This window comes from Nyctibius grandis, chromosome 3 (assembly GCF_013368605.1).
Source record: "Nyctibius grandis isolate bNycGra1 chromosome 3, bNycGra1.pri, whole genome shotgun sequence".
Lineage (NCBI taxonomy): Eukaryota > Metazoa > Chordata > Aves > Nyctibiiformes > Nyctibiidae > Nyctibius > Nyctibius grandis.
Genome location: NC_090660.1, coordinates 57,157,776 through 57,181,785, shown reverse-complemented (window position 1 = coordinate 57,181,785; position 24,010 = coordinate 57,157,776). Strand labels below are relative to the sequence as shown.

The 24,010-nt window shown below is 41.1% G+C and overlaps 1 protein-coding gene across 4 annotated transcripts in view; it reads right to left on the bottom strand.

The window, feature by feature from the left end:
- The window catches only part of DLGAP1 (DLG associated protein 1), a 140,092-nt gene that overhangs the window by 96,340 nt on the left and 19,742 nt on the right, over window positions 1-24,010 (bottom strand). The gene's annotated exons all lie outside the window — the stretch shown is intronic.

Sequence of the window (24,010 nt, the reverse complement as noted above, 5' to 3'; positions counted from 1 at the left end):
GTTGAGAAAATATAGGCTAGAGAAGTAGCTTTACATGACTTGATGTCAAATTAGAAGTTTAAAAAACACAGTTGTATTTCTGAAGTGATAACATTCCTCAACTTTCCAATATCAGTGACAAATGACATGCACAAGTCATCAGAAACAAAAAAAACCCCATAGGTAGTGTGCGCAAACTGCAGTACTCCTGTCACATGTGCTTGGAGTCAACTAGCAAAGGTTATAATGTGTAGCTACAATCCTCCACCTGCGAGACTTTTTATCCTCTGAAAATGCTGGCTAAGTGCTGTCTTCACAATCTGAGGCATCCTATAAAGATGTGAGTCACAAAAAGTGATCCATGTCATGCCTCTTATGCAACACAATTTGTTTTGCGGATATTTCTTTTTAAACAATTAATCAAGGATAAAGTATTGAAAGGGTGTTTCTTTAATATTTTTATTGACATGTCTTTAATATTCTCCAAGTATTATGAAGTAAACAAATTAAAATATTAACTAAATTTTCCATTTTTAAATGTAAATCTCACATGGATATTTGCAGGTATATGAAAGAAAGATCTGTAACTTAATTACAGGCTTAATCTTGGTCCCTTAGTCTTTATAAATACATATACAGCTGACCTGAAAGAAGAGAATCCATTTTATGTCTAATTCCTCAAGCATTTAAGGATATTTTGTATTCATGTAGCTAATGATGGTAATTAGTATGAGCAATTTCCCAGTGGCATGCACAATTCTGGTAATTGTCAACGTATTTTAGGAGGACAATTCCATTGTGTAATTGCACACCTAAGGAGTTCAGAAACTGGGTCTGTTTCTGAATGGTACAATACTGTAATAAAATCTAGGTCATCTCTACAATACCGTATTCTCTGGCTGCTAATTACCTGCCTAATAAAAATACGTAAACTTATGCTAATTACTCAATATTCCTGTCACAAGATGAAGATAAAGCCTTTGCTTGCCATGTTCACTGTGTGTACGGTGCAATACCCACAGCAGCCATATTCATATGCTTTGACTCCGTACGCCATTTGATTCCACATGACAAAAGTAGAAAGCTTTTTAGACATCATAATTACTGGTGTTCCAAACTCAAAAAAAGGAAGTGAAAATAATGAAAAAGTGACTGTTACTAGTGGTTAGCTACATCATTTTAATAGCTAACACTAGCCATGGAACTCTTGGAAAAAAGTTCTTCTCTGCTATTTGATGAAAAAATAAAGAAATAAAAAAATCAAAAAAGATAAAATAGAATGAATAATTCAACAGACAATTTTTCACATGCATGCAAGATACACCACTCTGCAGATCTGTAAACTGATGAGTGTTGCCTGAAATGCATTGCTTAAGTAAGTTAATTCAAAATGTATTTTATGAATATGTTGTGAACAGTTTGCTGCCAATATGTGACATGCAAAATTCAAATATGCTTGATTAGCTGCCAGTTAGTCAAATATGTCACCTGGGGCTGTTGCTGTTCACTGATTAGCTGAGCTCACCAGAAGACTGCAGCACATCACCAAATTCAGCACACAGATATTGCCAGACAGAAATTTGCAAGTGCTGAGGCAGGTGCCCTTTGAAGATTGGAACCAATATGACAAGATGCAGGTACCCATAACAGCAAGATTTTGCTGTGACAGCTGGAGTACAGATCAGATCAGATGCTCCAAGTGTCACGGAAAGCCACCACAAAAGGTGTAGAAATTAATTTTCTGTGTGCATTAGTGTTGCATAACAAAGATTTCGCAACTCTGCTAAAACAAGGGCATCCATCCATGAGAGTAAATTTTTCCCTGATGTTTCAGATGTGGGTGGTCAGCACAGCTGCCTTCTTTTTCTGTCTAGTTTTATTCCTGACTGTACGACTGGCCAGTTTGGCACATATCTAGAACCATATTTTACAGGTGGCCACTTATCTTAGCCTGCGCGTACCTCCCATCTGTTGTATAAAACAAACTAGGATATTGGCAGCTGTTGGAGGAGGTGGCTTCTTGCTTACTGATTGCTACAATCACTATTTCACTAAGATGTAGTGATTGGAAAAAAAAAAGAGAAAGGATTTAAAGCATAGACAAAGACACATCTGAAGGTTAGCATTTATAATGATTACTACTGCTTTTATAGCTGTGTAATAAATTGTCACTATATTCTACAGTACACTTTAATGAACAGCTGCAATGCCACTGGAAATTTTGAAAACATTCCATTTAGGAATAAATCTTGCTATGTATGATGGGAAGATCTGAATGTCTAATTTGTTTTCTCAGAGTTACTATTACCAGTAACCTGTAAATGAAAATATTCTTTTCTTCCTTAAGGGTTCAACTCCATCTTCTATTTATCCTGCATTACCTAAACTTCTGTTTGTGCCATCATAATTTCCACAACTAAGTATAACAGACAAGGGACTGAGACTTTGGGACAGCTCTTTGGCCAATACAAAGTGGTCTGGTAGCTCCACTCACTGCGTTGGATGTATTAATTGGCAGAAGGAGGATGTGAATTATTAAAGATCTTGAACGAGCTCCTCAAGCATGCTCCATCATTTCTGTGCTGCAGTGCCTGCGGGTGTGACACGGGACAAGTGCTGAAAGGTAGTTGTGAACTTGGTGCCAGAGCCCTTTCAGAGGGGCTTATACACAGCTCATCCTTACTGCTGTCATAAAAGAGAGATTTTGCCTGGGAGGCTTTTAGTCCCTTGTGGATACACGATGTGATAATGTTGGTGGAAGCAGCTTTCAGGGAGCTCGCAGCAGGCATAAGGAGCCGGACGTGCTTTGGGGCTGGGTTGTCCCCTAAGGCAACATGCTGCGTTCACAGGTGACAGGTCTCCACACCGGCTGCACTGTCCTTTTTCCCCATACTGCTGCCCTTGCCCCAGGCCTCACCCCAGAGGACGGGAGCACAGCCACAATGGCAGGACGCTGATAGCGCACGGGGCTGGAGGAGTAGCACGGCCTGACGTGCTTCCCAAGAACCGCAGCAAGAGACTCCAGGAGAAGATGAAGGCTTTGGGTTTCTGTCACTCTGCTGGCTGCTGTTGCAAGTGTCCCAAGGGGGCTGACCAGAAAAAGAGGCAGCCCTGTGCCGAGGTGTGTGGAAGTGGAGTCTGCTGAGTCCCAGCGGAGAAATAAACGCTCCCCTGGGTAAAGGAACGCAGGTGCCTCTGATCCACAATGTGCCTCAGGGAAGATTGAGGTACCCTGCCTGTGAGGGCAAAATGCTACTGAAAGTCTGTGAGGGGCTCTGAGAGGCAGGAGAGTGTTTATTTAAGCAGCAAAGGTGTTTTAGCAAAGCATCTAAAACAGAAGATCGTGTAGGTGTGTAAAGCCCTTTGGTTTCTGCTCTGTATGTTTCAGACATACTGAGAGTGATTCTCCTTTTTTCATTCAAATATAGAAAAGATTTAAAATGCACACACGTAATCACCCCTACCACTGTTGCAACATGCATACTAATAAATACTTTTAACCATTACAGATGTGTTTGTATTTACACAGTCTTAATTCAGATGGAAACACATTGTGGTCCTTAATTTGCTTAACTGACTATTTGCAGAGTAAGGACTTAGCATAGGTAAGCATGGGAGGAGCTAGGCTTAGCTGATTTCCTCTGGTTTGTACAGCGAAGTCTGAGACAGAGGCAGGGAATAGTCTTAGCCTAGTGCCAGCTCAGGTGATGGCCCAGGATGAATGAAGGGGGAAGGAAAACAGTACTCTATCTTTACATACTGCCTTGTAATTTCTATATGCTGGCCATAATTTAGTTCATTCAAATATATATTAAAGGGTTTAAAACGCAGTGATAGTGGATTAAAAGTGAAATAACCTTGAATATATTCCCGGAAGAGTTCCTTTGCCTTCAAAATGGCTTTCAAATGCCAAAGAGAAGGTATACAACAGGGATTTACAAGAACAGGCAAGTTTAGTTTCAAATATTTCCTTTTAATTTAGGAAAGCACAATGCACTCTGTCTTATATGTGCTTTTTATGAAAAACACCTTCATTTATTACATTTCATTTCTGAATGAAAAAAGGGAGACAAGACTGACGATGGCTGCTTTCTTTCCCCTTTAGGCCAGACACAATATAAAAAAGCGTTACAATGAAAAACAGTACTAAGACTGTATTGTCTTCTGGAAGTTCATCATTCAGATACACAGCACAAAGTACCATGTTGTGTCAGATGGGTACTGCGCTATGCCAAGAGAAAATGACAAAGCAGAATAAAGTGGAAGTCGAGAAACATGTCCTGAATACTTCTGTAAGCCAGCAGAGGAGAGTGCTAAAATTTGCCTGCAAACAAACAGAAAGCCCCCAACAACGCACCACACACAACCCAAAACCAAGAAAAAAACCCATCAAAACCACCACTATTGCTCAGCATCCCAGCTCTCATTTTTGTAGCCTACAATGGACAGTTTAGTTCCCTGAGGCTTAATTATCCTAGGCTGAATGCCCCACCTCCGGCGTGGCTGGTGGGCACATCCAATGTACATTTCTGTGCTTAGTTGTATTTGCATCTTAGTGCTGCTAGAAGGTAAAATAATGCAGTGCAGTCTGACACAAGACAAACACTGAAGGACATCAGGGAGGAACATGTAAAGAACAAAGTCATTCAAATGTGTCTGTCTGATCCTCATCATGATATGGGTCACCAGGCTGGGGTAATTTGATCATGTTGGCACATATGTTCTGCTGCTTTTTCAGTGCAGTGAACACAAATCTGTTATGTTACTGGCAGAGACAAGGGCAGCACATAAAAAGTTTTAAGCATTCTTCCCCCTCACCAGGGATTTTTCTAGGTTTTGAAGATGTAATTTTCTGTTTTTTTTTATACTGAAGTGAACCTCTTCATAGGGATTTCCTACCTTGAAGCTAAAGAAAAAAAATAAAACCTCTCTTCAAGTCCTTAGTGTGTTGCTAAAGAGCGAGTGTGAGAAAGAAAAATCTAAAACTTTAAGACAACGAGAAGAAGCTCATCCGCTGAAGAGCAATTCGATGTTATCAGCACAAAATTGGCATCTGCTTCCTTTTGCATTATAAAAGATTCCACTGATCAGACTACAAATTGTCCTCACTGCATGGACCAGCCAACACATACCACAAAGCAGTGTGGGACGTGCCGGTGTCACAGGGTTTGCCACAGGGTGAGAAGAGGGAGAAATTGCTGTACGGTGTATTTGTCTCTCTGCCTGATTTTACAGGTTGTGGTAGGGCTGCAGAGGAAAGCACTTAAAAAAAATAAATCCAGAACTCCACACAGTTTGGTGTCATGCAGCTCTCGAACGTGTCTGTCTCCAGCTGTTGTGGGTTTTTTGAGTAAGCCCATGGTGTCCTGCCAGAGAGCTCCTGTTTGTTTGATAGAGGGCAGCAGGAACTGGATCAACATTTTTTAGTAGCAAATGCTTCTAAAAAGCCCAGTCCTTTTTAAAACTCTCCATGTCTGGCTACTGCCAGCTTCAGAATCAGCTATGAAACCACTTCTTTGTGATTTTATTACAAACCTGCTTCCTTCTCAAAGGACACGGAATCATTGGGTCTTTCTATTACTTTTTGGGGTGTGGGGGTGCTGAGGTTGTATGACCATGTTTCAAGAGCACCTTTAGCCCTTAATAAGTGTTAAAATGTTAGTAAACAAAGCTGACTACTGCATAAAAATTCACATATACATTAAAACAAAGCTTCCCCTTTATTTCAAAGATCCTCTCAGGTGCTGTGTACAATCAAAAAAAAATAAGCTAATGAATGGAAGGAACCTTTCCCTTGCCATTGACGTGCTGTATCTTCTCCCTGCTTTCTAGACAGAATGAAAGAACAGAGCACAGCATGCAAGGGGCACATAATGCCACATGCAATTGAGTTGGAAAGAGAAGCAGATGGAAGATGATGCAGACAGACATTATACAATTCTCTTTAATCAGAAACCTGGTCTACATGCTGGTGCTGATTCCCATATCAGGCTGTGTGGGGAGAATATTTGTGAGCGCTCTTCTGTTCCACCCTGGAGAGTGAAAAGAGATGCTGAAGCGTAGAATCAGTTCAACTCAGATGAACCAGCTCAACCCAGTGATGCCAGAGTAAGCCATTTCTGTAGAACACACAATTTTTGTTTACACTAGAAGAGAAATGCATCCTTTCTTGTCACACCTAGCAGGGTAAGATATAACATTGTTGAGACCGCCCAGCTTGAGAAGAGTAGCTTTCCTCTCAGAACACCCTCTGAGGAAAGCCGTGGGCCTTCATGTCCCCTATTGCAAGATAACTGAGTACCTGCTTAAAAGGGTTTTGGAGATTCTTGCTTGAGGAAAAGATGTCTGAGCCTAGACCAAATGTGTGACTCAAGGCCCTTGCCTTTTTCAGCACGAGTCTCCTTTGGGCTGGTACTAATAAACCTGGGAACAAGTGCCGCCCACCAACAGAGAGCTATATTTATCTAAACTGGAAAAGATCTTGCCTTGTATCAGATATAGCACTAAGAACAAACACTGCTGGAGGGCCTGAGCAGGTCAGTCATGCCTGCTGCCCTGCCTGGAGGCTTTTGACCCATGTTGGGGTGCGGATGAATCCTTTGGTGCTCTCCCTATTAAACCGCTGCTTTGATGAACTCTCTCTTTGCCAGCACAAAAGTCAAACCCTCCTTCCTGCAGAAAGTGCTCCTTCAGCTCCCCTCGGTGAGGCCAGGCTCACCCACCTGATCACACATCACATTACATTCTTGGTTGCTTCAGTGGTTAGTGCCCTGCTATGCCACTTAGACACACACAAATCTATGGGGCCAGATCGGATATACCCAAGGGTACTGAGGGAGCTGGCAGAAGTGCTCACCAAGCCACTTTCTATCATTTATCAGCAGTCCTGGCTAACCAGGGAGGTCCCAGTTGACTGGAGGTTAGCAAACGTGATGCCCATCTACAAGACCGGCCGGAAGGAGGATCTGGGGAACTACAGGCCTGTCAGTCTGATTTTGGTGCCAGGGAAGGTTATGGAGCAGATCATCTTGAGTGCCGTCATGCGGCTCGTACGGGACAACCAGGCAATCAGGCCCAGTCAGCATGGGTTTATGAAAGGCAGGTCCTGCTTGACTAACCTGATCTCCTTCTATGACAAGTGACCCGCTTACTGGATGAGAGAAAGGCTGTGGATGTTGTTTACCTGGACTTTAGTAAAGCCTTTGACACCATCTCCCACGGCATTCTGCTGCAGAAACCGATTGCTCATGGCTTGGACGGGCATACGCTTTGCTGGGTAAAAAACTGGCTGGATGGCCAGGCCCAAAGAGTTGTGGTGAATGGAGTTAAATCCAGCTGGTGGCCGGTCAGAAGTGGCATTCCCCAGGGCTCAGTATTGGGGCCAGTTCTCCTTAATATCTTTATCAATGATCTGAACGAGGGGATTGAGTAAGTTACCCTCAGTAAGTTCGCAGACACCACCAAGTCGGGTGGGAGTGTTGATCTGCTGGAAGGTAGGAAGGCTCTGCAGAGGGATCTGAATAGGCTGGATCAATGGGCTGAGGCCAACTGTATGAGGTTCAACAAGGCCAAGTGTCGGGTCCTGCACTTAGGTCACAACAACCCTATGTGCCGCTACAGGCTTGGGGAAGAGTGGCTGGAAAGCTGCGTGGCGGAAAAGGACCTGGGGGTGTTGATCAATAGCTGGCTGAATATGAGCCAGCAGTGTGCCCAGGTGGCCAAGAAGGCCAACAGCATCCTGGCTTGTATCAGTAATAGTGTGGCCAGCAGGAATAAGGAAGTGATCATCCCCCTGTACTCGGCACTGGTGAGGTTGCACCTCGAATACTGTGTTCAATTTTGGGCCCCTCACTACAAGAAAGACATTGACGTGCTGGAGCGAGTCCAAAGAAGGGCAACGAAGCTGGTGAAGGGTCTAGAGCACAAATCTTATGAGGAGCCACTGAGGGAACTGGGGTTGTTTAGTCTGGAGAAAAGGAGGCTGAGGGGAGATCTTATTGCTCTCTACAACTACCTGAAAGGAGGATGTATGAGGTGAGTGTCAGCCTCTTTTCCCAAGTAAGAAGTGATAGGATGAGAGGAGACGGCCTCAAATTGTGCCAGGCGAGGTTTATATTGGGTATTAGGAAAAATTTCTCATGGAAAGGGTTGTCAAGCATTGGAACAGGCTGCCTGGGGAAGTGGTTGAGTCACTATCCCTGGAGGTATTTAAAAGATTTGTAGCTGTGGCACTTAGGGGTGTGGCTTAGTGGTGGACTTGGCAGTGTTAGGTTGATGGTTGGACTTGATGATCTTAAAGGTTTTCCAACCTAAAGAATTCAGTGCTACCTCTCCCCTCTAGTAAAACCAAAAATCATCCACAATCTCCTCAAATTAAACTCTTATTTTAGTAATTCAAGCATTTTAGTCTGCCAGCCAGCCACCTGAGAGCATGTGTTTGAGGGCAAGCCCTCCATGAAGGAGGGAAGGAGATGCCTCCAGGTCCGCTGAGGCATAGCTTTTGGCATTGGACATGGACCGCTTCACTGCCACTTCTGTAATTGCTGCTATTATCATAAGTGAGTCAGATCATACTGTCATTTTCCTCCTCTTGGGTGTCTGGTAACACACTCAAAACATCCTCTTGCACACCTGTGGATCTGCACTTCCTGGGTCATTTGTGGTGAGAACTGAAGTATGAGTCTCAGTCTGTATTAATATTAAGCTTTGCCCTACTCAGAATACTGACAGACAGCTTTTTTCTTTTTTCAACCTCAGAGTATCTGGGATTAAGATATTCCCTGTCACAATCCTTGTGCTATTCTTCAAAAACCACAGTCTCCACAAGCTTGGACCTCACCTGCTTCATTTAATTTTCAGGTCTCCCCCATTCATACATTAAAAGTTTGATTAATTCTGCCAGTGGGAAAAAACAAGAATTACAGCTCTTTGCCAAACCGCAGGAGGAAAGCAGTTACTTTCCAGGAATGTCACCCAGCCGTGTGCTGAGCTGGCTGCACAGCCAGCTCTTCCTGCTTAGCACTGCGATTTATGCAGGAGCTCTGGCTTGTTCCCGGGAGTGGGAGGATAGCGCTCCAGCTCAGCTAAAAGGCATCTTCTGGGCAGACTTCCCTTAACTGAAAGTCCTCCTGTGTTACTCCCAGTTACAATATTGGGCAGTATTTATCTACAAATAATGTTTTCCAGTAAATACTAAAAAAGTGTTTGCTGTTGAATGTCACTGCAGTGTTTATTTAAGAGCAATTTTTCCTTACAAATTACCATGCATTTTCAGTGTTCAGTGTCCTCAACTCCACATGGAGCTGAAACCAGGTGATGGTCACCCACACACTGCATGTATTGCAGGCCATGAGCCTGCAAGCCATGCCACTTGCCTGCTTCTGAGTAACCTAGTTCAGAAAGACATTTCCAAACATCCGGACTAGATCTGTGTAAACATCTCCCAGTAAGATTAGGAACACATCTTAGTTTTGCAAGTCAACACCGTTACTCTAAAACCTCCACATAAATAAACAGCCACCTGCATTTTCCAAAAATGCATTTTATATATGCAGTATTTTTCCTCTTCCTATTCAGTCTTCTGCCATTTCAAAAGCAGATTCAACACCAGCTGTACCGATGTGCAACACAAAACAAACTATTGGAGAACTCTGAAAAGCAAGTACATTTTAAAGCAATGAGGAGGGTAGGCTAGTAACTCTATAAGGGAGAAGGGAAAAATCTCAAGTTCAACTAAGCTAAGGGGCTGAGCTCACCTTCTTACATCTCTTGAGTAACAGCACTACCTCCAAATGAATGTTTCAGAAAGCAAGATTCAATACAGGGCCAAGCATGCTACGTGACAAATACTATGAGTATGTCACTCGCTGTGGGTAGGCATTATTTCTTGATAACACCTGCAAATTGTTGATCTGGACTGTAATATGTGCTGGTGGTGGCTGTGGATTTTCTCTCCTCTTCTCTCTTGATGGGTTCATTTTGAAAGATCACACGTGCACTCTTACTAAGTGGCTATTTCAGTATTCTCTATTTTAGCTGGTTTGTATTTGAAGCACACTAAGCAGTTTGAAATGCCTGAAGAGGAGACTGCTTTTTCTTCTTTTCTAAGCAAGCACTTCTAACTTATTACATTTTGTTTCTCTGCAGACACCGGGGAGGTGGTAACTTGAAATTCAAGCTACTCCTGACGGCACAGGGGTTGAGAGGAGGGTGAGAACACAGAGCAGTGACCTCCTGGATAACTCTACAGCCAGTTTCTCAAGCTGTGTCTGGATAAGTATAGCTTGGAGCTCAGATCTGACTTGCAGCCATCCCTTCCTGATGAAAAAAAAGCAAAGATTTTAGGGGAAGCTGTTCAAATAGAGTCACCACTGACTACGATAGAGCCCTGCAACTTCTCCTCTCATACCAAAGAAGCTGGCAATACTAACTTTCCTTCTATAATTTTATTTAAAGTAGTGTCTAGAATATAAGTAAATGAAAAAATAATGGTGTGCAGTAGGGTTTTTGGCAAATTCTCTGATTCTCTGGGCAGCAGTCTCTGCTACTCTGGGAGATTTTCCCTTTTATCACTGATATTGCACGGCAAAAGTGATACCTCAGGAGCAGGGAGACTTTCCCTCTATGTAACTTTACCAGAGCTATTCCTCAGAAAAAAGAAGCTGATACCACTTTCCCTTCAGGTGCTTTTACATCAAATGAAATCCCTCAAAAGAAACCCAGATAATTAAAAAATCCCATCTGTCCATGTGTATTTTATAAGTCTCTCTTTCCATTCCAAAGTCTTTCTAGTTTTGTTTTGCAGTGATTACAAAAAGACCTGTCTGCTGTACTGAGATACAACATGAAGTTATAACCTGTTATTTCAGGTGTGTGTGAAATATATTGTGGTTTGGGCAAGCTGGCTTGTCAATGGTTTTATAAACAGGGCCAAAGCACTGAATACCTTGAGGCGGAAGTCTGCAGCTGATTTCCATTATGAAAACTTTTCCAATAAATAGAAATTTGCTCAAAAGATGTAAAATTATGCTTAACACACATTTTTAGATTTTTTTTCCCTTTTTTAAAAACAGATGCCTTCTGTGTTATAGGCTATCATTGAGCCAAACTTGTACAGAATGAATCCTGATAAAGTAGAACTAATTGTATTTTGGAGTATGAGAGAACAAAGGAAAAAAATGTCTTGAGAAGCCTGCATGATAGTGCCAAACCCAGCTGGGGACTGAAAGGGATTTTTTTTTAAATTATTTACTATCTTTTATTCCCATGAAAAAGAAATACCCTGAAACATTTATTTGCGTCTGGAAGTAAAGGAATGGAGAAGTAGTTATCATGTCGTTCATCATGACGTTAGGGTCAAGTGCCATGATTCAGACAGAGACAATGAGGATGTAAAAAATATTTCCAAAGAGTATGCCCTTCAGGGTTGAGGACCTTCAAAGGGGTATTGCACATCATTTTAAAGTAAGAAAGCCTTTAACTCCTGAAAAAGTCATCTGGCCTCTTGTCCTGTAGTAGTAGGCAGTCTTAAGTACTTCCAAATATTTATTTGAATGTAATCGTCATACTTAGAATTAAAATACGTGCTTTACTGAATTGAGACACTGCTCTTTTCTAATGAAAAATTGAAGCAAAAAAATCCAGCAAGGTCAGATGAAAAATAGAAAAAGTGCCCAAATTTCTGTGTTTGCATAGGGAAAGGAATAAAGATAGTTCCTTACAGAGGACTGATTAATAGTGTGCGGTCTATCCTGTATAAATCACAGACCAACAAACCACCTGCGAATAAGTTAAGAAAAAACTCTCTCCTTTTCAAAACATAATGATAGGAAACATGGTGAAGCTGAAGATGGCCTTCTGTCCTACTCAGAAGATGAAAATATCTGGATATCGATGTTTTTGTTTAAAACACCATAACAGAAAAAAAAAAGGAAAGATAAACTAAAATTTTCTCGATAAATAACTTCTACCTGGCATTTAAAACCACGGGCAGTGGACTGTCACTCATGGGTTGGGATTTCAGTGTTGACAGAAATTTTCTGTGTGACCTGGAGGAGAAGTCACATAAACTCTCAGGCTCAGCAAACAGGTATGTTAATGCTTCCCTACAGCACCTCTCATGTGGCTTTATGATGCTGAATTAAAGTTAGCAAACATGACTGAGGTTCTTTGATGGAAGAGAATAGAGGCACCATACTTTTATTATATTACTGGAGGCAAAGGTGACAGAACAACTGAAATAATAAACTTCAGCCCCAGAGACAGATATTGTATATAAAGCAGAATAGCTGTTTAATAAAGAGTAAAGAGTGTTTGGTGTGATGGTCAAAAGGTACTTTAGAAGAAATGCATTTTTTGATTAAAACCATTATTGACTATGGATGGTGATTTATGATATCATCTCAAGTCAATGGTTTTGCTGAGGTAAGACAGAACTCCTTGAAAAGATCTCTAGTCTAATAAAACTTCAGTGAGCTATGGAAAAATTTAATGTCTAAAATGTCAATTTTAAGCAAAGCATAATGAAACCCTTATTACTTTCTCAAGCCTCACAACTCTTATGAGGGGGGCTGCAATTTTGCCTTGAAGTTACACAATTTAATTGAGTCATGTGAGTAAGTACCCTCTTCCTTAGATGACCTCTTCCTTAAATGGCTGTTGTACTTATAGCAGCTATTTTTACTGCTCAGATTTTTTGTCACCCTCATTAGGAAAACAGCAACATTATGATAATGTATTAATCCATTTCTCATTGTGAGAAGCAGCAGGGCAGAGACCTGTCTGATGATGTTTGAACACCAGCATGTCTTTGTGTGCAGGTGGGATGCACAGGGCCACCTTCGAAGGTCTGCTCAGTGTCCTGGGACTCTTGCTTCTCCTGTGATATGCTAGGTTAAGGGCCATTTTGTCAACCCACTGAATTTTGTCCCTCTGACTAAGCAGGGGTTGCTGCTAGGCAAAATTAAGTGGAGCATTCCAGCTCTGCAACACCTTTACATTTTCCTGAACTATCCATGAAAGGATGTGTTTGGTCTCTCTTAATGACATGAACATGCCTGAGCTGCCCACTGGTGTATGGGCGTGCACTGACACATCCAGGTAGATGAAGGAAGCAATAAGCAATCCTGATCATTGTCTGAACGCAGTTCCCAATATTGCACCATGACTAGACAAACCAAGCTGCCTCAAATTCATCACTGTTTTAGTTTAGCATACATCAGAGATCAGCTGTGATCAGTTACCTGCACCGTGTGGAACCACAGAAAAGCAATAGAAGTAGGGCGACCTTCTTTACGTGACTGCTGCTGGGACTCATGTAATATAACGTACAGAAGGGACTGGGAAAGCTTGAGAACACTGTAGAGAGGTGGCCTTGAAAAATTGAAAGGCTGGTCACGTAACATAGTCACGGACGTGTGCACAGAGGCATCATGGATTACCAAGCAGTCAGGGAGCTGGAGGATGCTAGTCTGAAAAAAAGTAAGTTCCCAGTAGCTAAGCTAATGGAATAATTCCTTGAGATGTTAAGAGCGAGCTCCATTTATTCTCAGTGGAGCCAGCCTGCCAGCCACTAGAGAGAGGAATAATCTAGTGCTGCTAATGATCGCTATTTATCACGTTCTTGCAATGCATTATGTTTTTCTTATAGCTCATCTCATGAGGCTTGCAAAACTTCTCCAGTTAAAGGAAAAAAACCCTTGAGTTTTCACAGTTGGTGAAGAAAGCACAAAACTACAAAGTTCAAGGACTCAAGAAACAGAAAGCATATAAAAAAGATGCTGTACACCTATTATATCTTAGAATATATTCTGATTTTTACAGCCCAGATGAATTGTGGATCTGATTTGCAATTAACTAGGATTCATAGGGCAATTTGCTTTCATAGTATTCAGCATATCCTTACAAAAATGGTAGGATTTAAAGCTTTTTAATGTGCTTTTCATGAATGAAAGTATTTTTCTTGGTGACTAGAAATGACAGGTCAGCACTGGGGTTGAAAAAGGAATTTTTCTTCTGTACAGAAACTGGCAACTATCTAAAAACATTACTTCTGTATTCTTTAAGAATAAAGCTATTTGGAAGTAGAAACCAAAGAAAAGCCCAACACAATAATACACTCTCAATGGCTCTATTATCAGTCTTGCTCCTTTCACTACAGATAGCTATGCTAAATATCCATTTATAGCAGGAAGGAAGCAATTTGGATATGTGAAGGTAGCTATATGGATATGTGTGTACAGCTATTCACTACCTACTAATGAGAAGATATTCAGTAACAGGAAAACGCTAAATAAAATTAAAAAGTTGTTTCTACCTAAAGATAAGCAAGTAGCTAATTAAATAGGTAATTGCTAGATTTCTGGCAGGTCAAATCTTGGAGTTCTGCTGAAAGTCTATCAATGGGAAAGTTTGAGTCACGTTTTTTCTTCAACTTAGACAAATTCTGCTTAAGTTAACAGGCCCAGTACTGCCTTTCCAACCAGGAAAAAAACAAACTTAAATTCAGCGGGAGAAAACGGGTCAATATTCCTCATAAGAAGACTATGGCAAGCTCATGGATAATCTCTGTGATGAATGCACTAAGATCTTGGGGTGTAAGCAGAAAACTGCTCCTCAACTAGCTTGTGTGGGTTTTACTGTCCCTGGCAGCATCATGCTCTTAGTGGGTGATTAGGCTGCCATCAGTACAGGACCATCCGTGCTGCTGTCTGCCCTCTCCAAAGAACAGAAATAAGGAAGCAATAACAGAGACAAATGTTTCCTGCAGCCTTGAAAATGGCTTTTAACCAGAAAATTCACAGGTTTTCCAGGAATAGGCATGCACAGAGCAAACAGTGGGAACTCCCTCCACTCAGCCAGACTGTGATTTTCAGCGTGTGTGGTGTGCTTGCTTCTCTGTGCAGCACATACCATGGCAGCTCAGGCTTTGAGATGTTTTAAAATATCTTTTCCTATCTCCGAAGGCCTTCCCTATGGGGAAAACGTGTTAAGATTCCCTTCTGCTGTAGTGTGAAGGGTAACAAATACAAAGAAAATGTATAGTCATGAGTGGGAAGCTGCGTGTTAGCGTATGTAAGCAGGGCGTAGAGGGAAGGGGAGAGGTGGGACTAGCTGAGGGGAAGCATGCCTATCTATCATTCACCCCCTGTGAAAGTATCTGAACCACCTCTGGGACATATGTTAGCAATGGGTGTGGGCTGCCTGGTGGTAAGAGAGGGGGAGATGTGTCAAGTTATGAGAAGATCATACCTATGAATTTCAACAGACACAGCAAAATGCACCATGAGTTACTGTTTCTCCTAGGAGTAGTGTGCTCCCCTTCGGGCTTTCACACAACATGGGGACAGCAAATACTTCCAGCAGGTGGAAAGAGAGAAGAGCAAGTCTTGGCAGCAGGATGCTTGTGGGAAGCACAGCTGAGGAGGAACTACAAGAACCGACCCTGTATATCCCTGGCTGAGGTCTTGCCAGCCTCTGCAGCATTTTCTCCAGCAGGGAAGTACAAGGGTGATTTAACTTCTTCCCCACGCTGTATCTTGCTGCTCGTGCAATATGGTGGGGCTCTTCCCAGGCATATCTTTGAGTACAAGGAAATGCTGCCACAAGCCTTGCTTCAGGAGTACAAAACAGGATCTAAGAGCAAGGGGGCAATGACTAATGATGACTGTATTAGCATTTCTGCAGCCTCTTTAGAAGGCTCCGTAATTGCTTCACTAACTCTAATGAATCAATTCTCGTGACATCCCGACGTGCATGAGGTGAGTGTTATTATCCCTTTTTACCCAGAGCTGGAAGCACATCGATACGTGCAGCTGGGAAGAGGCCAGGCAGGGAGCAGCAGTGGTAGGGTGTCCAGCACTCCTTCCTTGGCCCCTGCTCCAGAGGCCACAGCCTAACTACCACAGAGGCACAACACGCAGGTGTGGGGTCCAGACTGTCCCACCACCCCGCTCCCCTCTGGCAGAAAAGGGGCACCACACCTGAGAGTTTTGCAATTTCAGTCCTTCATTTTAATCACTCGACTGATCCTCCCCTTCCCTACAGGAACAACGCAAGCCAAGCGCTGGTTCCAGGTGCACCCCTCACGCTCTTTTCAGACTTGAGAAACACCAAGCAGCCAAATCATACCTTAGAGTGCTCCTGAACCATAATTAACCTTAGTGTATCATTTTATGGAAGAGAAAGCTGTTAAATTTGTCTGAATTCAAAAGAACTTGGAAGATCAAGATAATGTTTTTAACAAGCAGCTTGATTAATTCATGGCAGAGGTTATCATCCCATTGTGGTGGGTAGGAGGCTGGCATTTAAAACTGCATATGTACTTTGTCAGGGGGAGGAAAAAACCCTCCATAGCTCAGATTTTAAATGCTACACTTGAAACTTGTAAACAACCCACTGCAGAATCCAGCACTGAGGACCCAGATCCCAATCGCATAGTACTCCCAAGGACTTTCAGAGAAACAGTTGACAATCATTTTTCTGTGCCTTATTCGTATTAAGTCTCATGCCTTAGGGAAAAAACCCAGTGTTGATTTTGAGTACAGCACATACCTCCCCACGGAGTGAGATGCCCTCCCAATGGGTATCTCAGGCCTGTACTGGCGGCAAGGGGTAGCCTGGGGAGCCGGGCAGGGGATTTACATTCACCTCGGTTCTAACCTGGATCAGATTTAACCTTCCCACACTGGCTGGCTTCAGCTCTGCCCATTATAGAAACACTGAGGAGTAATTGTGAAATATAAGATAGCACAATAAAAACTATAAGATTCAACTCAAGCAAGGTTTTACCTGGTTTTGGCTACGAAAAAGACTAATTTTACATTTCCTCTCTAGAAATATAAATATTCTCTTTATGAGAAGGGATTAGATTTTTTAAAAATACTGATAATTGAAAATGTAAAACAGGCTTGCAAATAACCATCAAGAGGTTCTAAAAATCAGTGTTTTAAGTACAACTTTACAAGTAATTTTATTTCATCCTGTTCTTTAAAAATATTCCTTAAAAATAAAGATTCTTCCTCTATGTATTATTCATTATTGTCTATTGCATACGTCATTTAAAGGAGGTACATAAAATAAAACATATAATCTGAAAACATATTCAGAAGATGAAGAATCTCTGTGACATCAACATCAAACTACAGCCCTATTTTTAAAGAGACAGCTGTTCAGGTGATTCATTGTTTGGATGAACTTCAAATGGATTATTTTATTATTCTTTGGGCTGTCCCCCTTAAGGGAACTAGTTACATTAAATAACAAGCTACCATTATGTGGACATACTGATTCCAAAAACAGCGGAAGGAAATATAGTCATAATATGCAATTTCAACATAAAACGAGGGCTTGTCAATCTTCTGCCAGAGGCAAAACACTCAGGCAAATACTGCAGTCACCACAGAGATATAACGAATCTGATTAACTTATATGGAGAAGAGACAATTAGAGCTGATGGGCTAAAGCCTCCTTGGTGTTCATGCATGTTTGCACAGGGATGAGTGCACAAGGGCTGCCTGACCGCTGGTCGATGGCAAGGGCACCTCCGCTGTCAGGCTGCAGTCGTGAGCCACCATGGCAACTTCTGGCCAGAGAAATGGAGCAGGGAGCATACCCAGTTGCCCAGGAAATTACTCCAAAGACAGCCTGAAGTGTGACTGAGTGCAACTAAACACTATATGTACAGTGGCAGCAACGGAGCAGTGAAATGAAGGAAGGCATAGCCATTTTCCAGCACAAGCTGTATGCCTCCCTGGCGAGAAAAGGATGCAAAGAAAAGGATACAGGAGTGCTAGCAACAGACCAGCTCTAGTTAGGACTAGAAACTGTGGGATAAAAGAACTGTGAAAGACTCACAAGGGTGATGTTAGTAACAGGACTAGTGAAAAAGGTTAATAATTAAATCACTACTGATGAAAATCTTAGCAGGAGAGTGTGTTAGGATCAGGACTGTAATAAATGAAAGCAGAAGAGAATGCTACACACATTATTTTCAAAGGTGTGAAATTCATTAAAAAAAGAAATAAAATAAGCAGTGGGGAGGTGGAAATACAGAAATAGTTAGTAGTCAGAAGGTCATTCTGTCATTATGTGAAGGGACAGTGACTCTAGATGTGGTATTCTTCATGCAAATCTTGGCTCTTTTAATGGAGAAAGGATGCTTAGCTAAGTAGTGAGGATTATTACTTAGGAATATTAAGGAAGCACTTAAAAAGGAAAAAAAAAAAGAAAGAAAAGAAAGGAGAAAGGGACAACAGAAATAGTGACATAGTGCTGACATTCATTCCAGCCACTGTCAGTCTAACATCTTATTTGAACAAGGCATCGTACACTCCCTCTCAATTCAAATTTGTTCATCGCAGGTAAACAGCAGTTAATTGTGCCCCAAATCAAATGATCTCTAAGTAGGGGGGGAGGCAGGAGAAACAGACAGAGAGATACTGCTCTGCTAGAAATGACACTGTACCCAACAGTAAATGACTGAACAACTGCAGTGGCACAGCCTGACTCACCAGCATTTCAAACAAGTCTGAGCAACAAATCTCTGCCAAAGCCCTTTTGTCTCACAGCTCTTACAGCCACATGACTGAGATGAGTCCAACAGATCCTGCACTAGTCTGGAATCCGTGGCTAGACATCTATATTGGACCCTATTTACTACAACGGTTCTGAGATTTCTAACATCTTTGACGGAAACTTCATGAGGATGGGTGAATAACATGTTGTCCACATCCCACTAGAGTAAGGAAAAAAGATCTTTTCAAAGTCAGAAATTGGCCCCCTTCCCAAAACTCCAGCTTTTATAAATGTAATTTCTATCACTGCTGCAAACATAAATATTATGAGATGAAGTCATGACTCAGTCGATGTCATCATTGGCACCATTTAACCCAGAGTGGTTATAAGATTTCTGCATTGTGTAGGTATCCTTGGTTTTGAGATTTATGCAAAGTTCAGCACAAAATTATTTCTCTAAATGTGATAAAAGCTAAGTAACAGTTTTAAGTTTTGTAAAACAAGGAGTAAAAGGAATGAATGAAGTAAAAGAACCTTGTATTATTTTGCATTCTAGTGCATTTTCTAATTTTTGGTAGGCAGACAGTAATAAATATTGATTATTACAAGAGAGAGTTTTAAGAAATGTCTATATTATGCCTATTTTGATGTGATAAAGTAATAAATAATAGCTTTGAACATTTTTAGGACTAGGTCAAGGAAGACTGCCTTCCAAATGAAGTTTTTCAAGGTTTCCTTTCAAGTGTAGAGCAATGAAAGCTTAGCACAGATTCACAATAGCAATTGTCAGATATAAAACAGGAGAGATTTATATACTAGTCCTGAAAGCTCCTGAGTTTGCCTTCAGCATGATACATCACTGTCACAGTGCAGAGCTGCACAGACACAATCCAAGCATGGCTGCCACCCTGACATCACTTAAACAAAGGGAAGGATTTGGGTGCTCTGGATGTGGCTTCTGGCCTTCAGGGATGACAAAACCAGTTAGTGCTTTCTGAGGTCCCTGGGCTTGCTGTAGGCAAAGCTGCTGGGCAGCTGGAGTGCAGGCTGCTCAGGTAGCACAGCCCTTCTGGAGGGGAATGGGAAATTGCCATGCAACTCAGCTGCAGATGCAACCACAGAAACCTCTCACAGGAACTCAGTAGCTGCTGCAAAGGTGCTTTCAACAAAAATGTTTTTTTACACACCAGCAAATAATGCAAGCAGTGATCGTATGATAGTTCTCTGTGGTGTACAATGAACAAGAAAGTAGGAGCAGTGTAAGAAAGCCTTAAAGGATTTTCCCTAATTTCTCACTCCTGAAAAGATTTCTAACTTCATTAGGAGGAGAGGAGATTTTAAAAAGTCAAGTCTCTTCAGATGAACTTTCATTCACGCATTTCAGTGGGAGCAGAGTCATATTTGATGCTGCCCTACTTCAGCACCTCGGCTACTAGGGGCCATACACATTCTTTGCTGCCCCCTGCCCCTAACCTTCGCCTCATACTGCACCCAAGCCAGCAGAGAATTACTAAATAAGTTAAAAGTTACTCCATTTAGCAGTAACACAAACACAAGAAAAGACAAGAAACAAATGACTGGGCATCAGCGTGACTTAGATGTTAATAGTGTCTTTTATTTGTAAGGGCAGAACAATTACTCACTTTCATGTCTCTCTTTCTCACCCTAACATGATGCAAAGTAACAGAAGATCCCAAAGTACGTCTGCAGAAACACTGTTTGTCTTGTAATTTCATATTAAAACTAAAGCAAAATATACTATTTTAAGTTTTTCCATTTTTAATCTAAAAGGGCTCCAGCATTTCACAGTGAAAGAATGTTGCGCTTCTAGCTGATCAGAACAGAAAATTATTACGAATAATTAATTTAATTATTGTTGCCTGTTTGCTTGTCTTGTTATGTTGGACATTAAGGACTCCAGACTGAATTTTGTGCAAACGCACATTTCTTTTTGTGCCTGTGAATTTTCTGCATGACAGATTTAATACATCAGCTGAGCTCCCCTTAGCAAACTAAACCAGATAGATAGTACAAGATCACATACAGAGAGTCAAGCATGGCATGGCTGGCAGCAATCAGAACAAAATTTCAAAATGCTAGCAATGAAATAACAATTAAAATATGTGAAAGAATTGCACAGCACTGCTGTGGGTAAGATACCTATATTTACTATTCAACAGCAGGCCTTCATGAATAATTTGGTCCTGATGAGAATTTTATATTTGTATTTAAAAAATAAGTCAAAAAAAGGAAGTAAGAACAGTAATAGTGGGTATATTCAATAGCTTGAGAAAGACAGACAGAGAATCACAAAAAATAGGTCTGGAGGGGTCTTCATATGGTCATTTGGTCCCTCCTCCTACCCTAAAGCAGGATCAGTGATACCTAAATTTGTCCTGACAGATATTTTCTACCCTTTTCTTGAAAATGTCTGGTGAAGTGATTTCTCTTGGCAATCCACTCCCGCGCTTAACTATCATTACTATTAGGAACATTTTCCTAACGTATAGCTTGTGTATGTCCTTGCAATCTAAGGCACTATTTCTTCTGTCCTCACTGGACATTATTAACATCCTTTCTGAGGCAACCTTTTAAGTAGGTGGGCAGAAGTAGGGCTAAAAATAAACAAGATCAGTTTTGCACACAAACATGCAGGTTGGCTGTGTAAAAACTATACCCTCTAAGAGATGGCTGAAAAACACATCTCAGATCAGTGATTACAATTATATTTCTTAAAGTAAGCCCTAGAAATGCCCATTTGACCCATAAAGTACAGCGACAGACCTTGCTTTTAAAAACAGACAATGGGACGGACTTGAATTTGCCAAAATCATTTGCTCTAAAAGAATAAATTTTTACAGGATTTAACTGAGAGAAGCTAAAAAGTTGGAAGTCCTCATTTTCATCTGTAGTTATGTCTACCAGAAAGCTAAATCTTGTGCAGAGTTGAGCCAGATGACTAGATACAGGACAAGGGTTTTCATTTCTGCAAGTAAGGCAATCATCTAAATGAGGTTGCAGCTTTTCTTTAAGAAATTATTGACTTCCAAAACTCTGTTCCAGTATTGCCAAAAGATCACACTTTGACTAGCAAAGTTAAAGGCTTTTTTTTTTTTTTTGCTCATGGTCATTCTTATGTAAGTTACTTATGTAATTGTTACTGTTTCATTGCCTCAAATTTCAGCAAGTAAAGGTAAAAGTAGAAGTGAGGCAACAACTGCAGTATAGGTCACAGATTACAACAAAATTCTGTCTTCTCATCTTAGAGAAACACGAAATAATATTATTTATACAAATGTGACAATACTGATGTGACAAGTCGTAAGGGTATATGGAGCTAGGTGTGGATTGACACAAGGGTAAGTTTTATGATGAGATAAGCTATGTCTGCTGGCAGAGAGACTGTAACAGCTAGGGCATCTCAGTTTCATTGCAAGATAAACTGGTGAGGATCATCACAGAAGTAGAGAGAAGGAGTGCCCATCCTACCTATGTACTATGCAGTGAACTGGAGGAATGCCCTGTCTCGATGGAGGATTATACAGTGAGATGATTGGTTCATTTCTGTGCTCTAAAGGCATACATACCTTTGTGTGGGGGGACACAAGCCCAGAAGGGAAGCTGCCATGGGGTACAAGCTTTCTCAAATGTTCATCAGTGATATTAAGCATTAACTGACTGAACATGCTTTATATATCCATCAGTGGAAAGTTGCAACTGTTTGTTAAAAGCTCCAAGCTCTAAGTTCCTTCAATAAATCAATATCCTCTGCTCCTTAAGTATGATGTACACAAAACAGATGTCAGCAGCCATAAGGAAACCACTGGCACCAGAGGTATGCCCACCTACTACCTCAAAATAAATATATTTTTTAATGTCTTGCCTTTCAAATTTTCTTCTGACTTATAAATTATTCACTGAACTTAATCATACCTGACACACGAGCCTGAAAAGTAAGAAACCTGTCCAATAGCTTCTCCCTAGCTTTCAGAGAGGAGAGAGAAGTTATTGCAATAATATGAATAAAAAGCTAAGTAATATATCATGCATCAGTGACTGCAGGCTGGGAAAGTTACTACCTAGGCCAACAATAGTTCCAGAATACTATTCCTTGGCTGCATGTCCAAAGCTCATGGAGATGCTCCAGTGTCTCTCATGGGAAATAAAAAACCCTCCCTCTTCAATCAAACAAACAAAACACACCTAAAGGAAAATGGAAACAATTCTGTCACTAGCTAAAGGTTTGATGAAAATGAAAGAGACTGCAACACGAAACAATGAAGCACAGTGTACTAGAAGCATACTGTAAAACACTAATAAAAGATTAATCAGACTTATTCCTTTTGTACTAATTAGGAAAGCCATTGTTCCCTAATTGGAAGTCACTCAACAAGAAAGAAAATTAACAAACTTCCTTGCATGTGTCTAAAAATATTGCCCTTAGGGAAGATGAGGTACTGCATCACTTTATATTTTCCCTCTCCCTTCCCCGTATCTGTGATCTGGGCCAGCGAAGTTAATGGGACACTTACATTAATTTTAGCAGAATAAGGACACCACCTCTATTTAAAATAGTATGCTTTTGTTTATATGACATGTTTTTTTCTGGGGATATTTTGGAGCATGTTATAATAATATAGAAACACCTTAAAGTAAACAGGACCTCATTCCTAATACCAATACGGTTTTCGTACTCAAAGATGTATGCTATGTTGTATGGTGAAGTGCAGTCAGCGTAAGGACATCAGTTTCAGTTTGCTCAAATGCCAGAACAGCTTAGCCAGTGTGTCAGGCTACAATTGTCCTTACATCCCTTATCATTTCCCTCAGTACAGACACTTCCCAAGAGCAGCATTTCAGAAAAGCTGAGAAACCGGGAGAACCATGTCCAGAGTTTATATTGTTGCATAGTTTTCTGAGCGCTGCATATTTCAGTTTGAGAACCCATGAAGATAACTACGTACACAAATGCACGTGTTGCACCACTATAGGAAAATCAAAGCTATAATGACCTCCAGCTTTGCACATAACAGTTAACAACATCCTTGCCATGCAACATTTAATTTGCTGTGTCTTTAGTGTAAAAAGCTTTTGGACCGTTGCTCATCCTTTCATTCACATCAGTCCTAGCACCATGTTTGAAAACAAACATTATGCAATTTCACCATTAATTCACTCAGTGCAGATGATGCACTTTACCTTCCCATCAGTCTATATGGATGTGCCCATGTGTGCATATCACCTTCCTCCTGATCACCACAAGTTACCACCAGACAAAATTATTTGGGAGCTTTGCAGATTATAAAACTATTTTGATCATAATTTCTTTGAATTTTACAGGGACCAGAGAATTTTCTATCTGAAACACCTTATATTATGTAACAGCGGGGTGGTTGGATTTTGTTTGCAAGTCATCCTAGCAGAGCTGGTCTTGCAGCTCTGTCAAGATTTGATTTGTAATATAGGTTGACCCTAGCTTGAAGGCTTGTCCTCCAGGAACTGACCTGATCAATCCTCA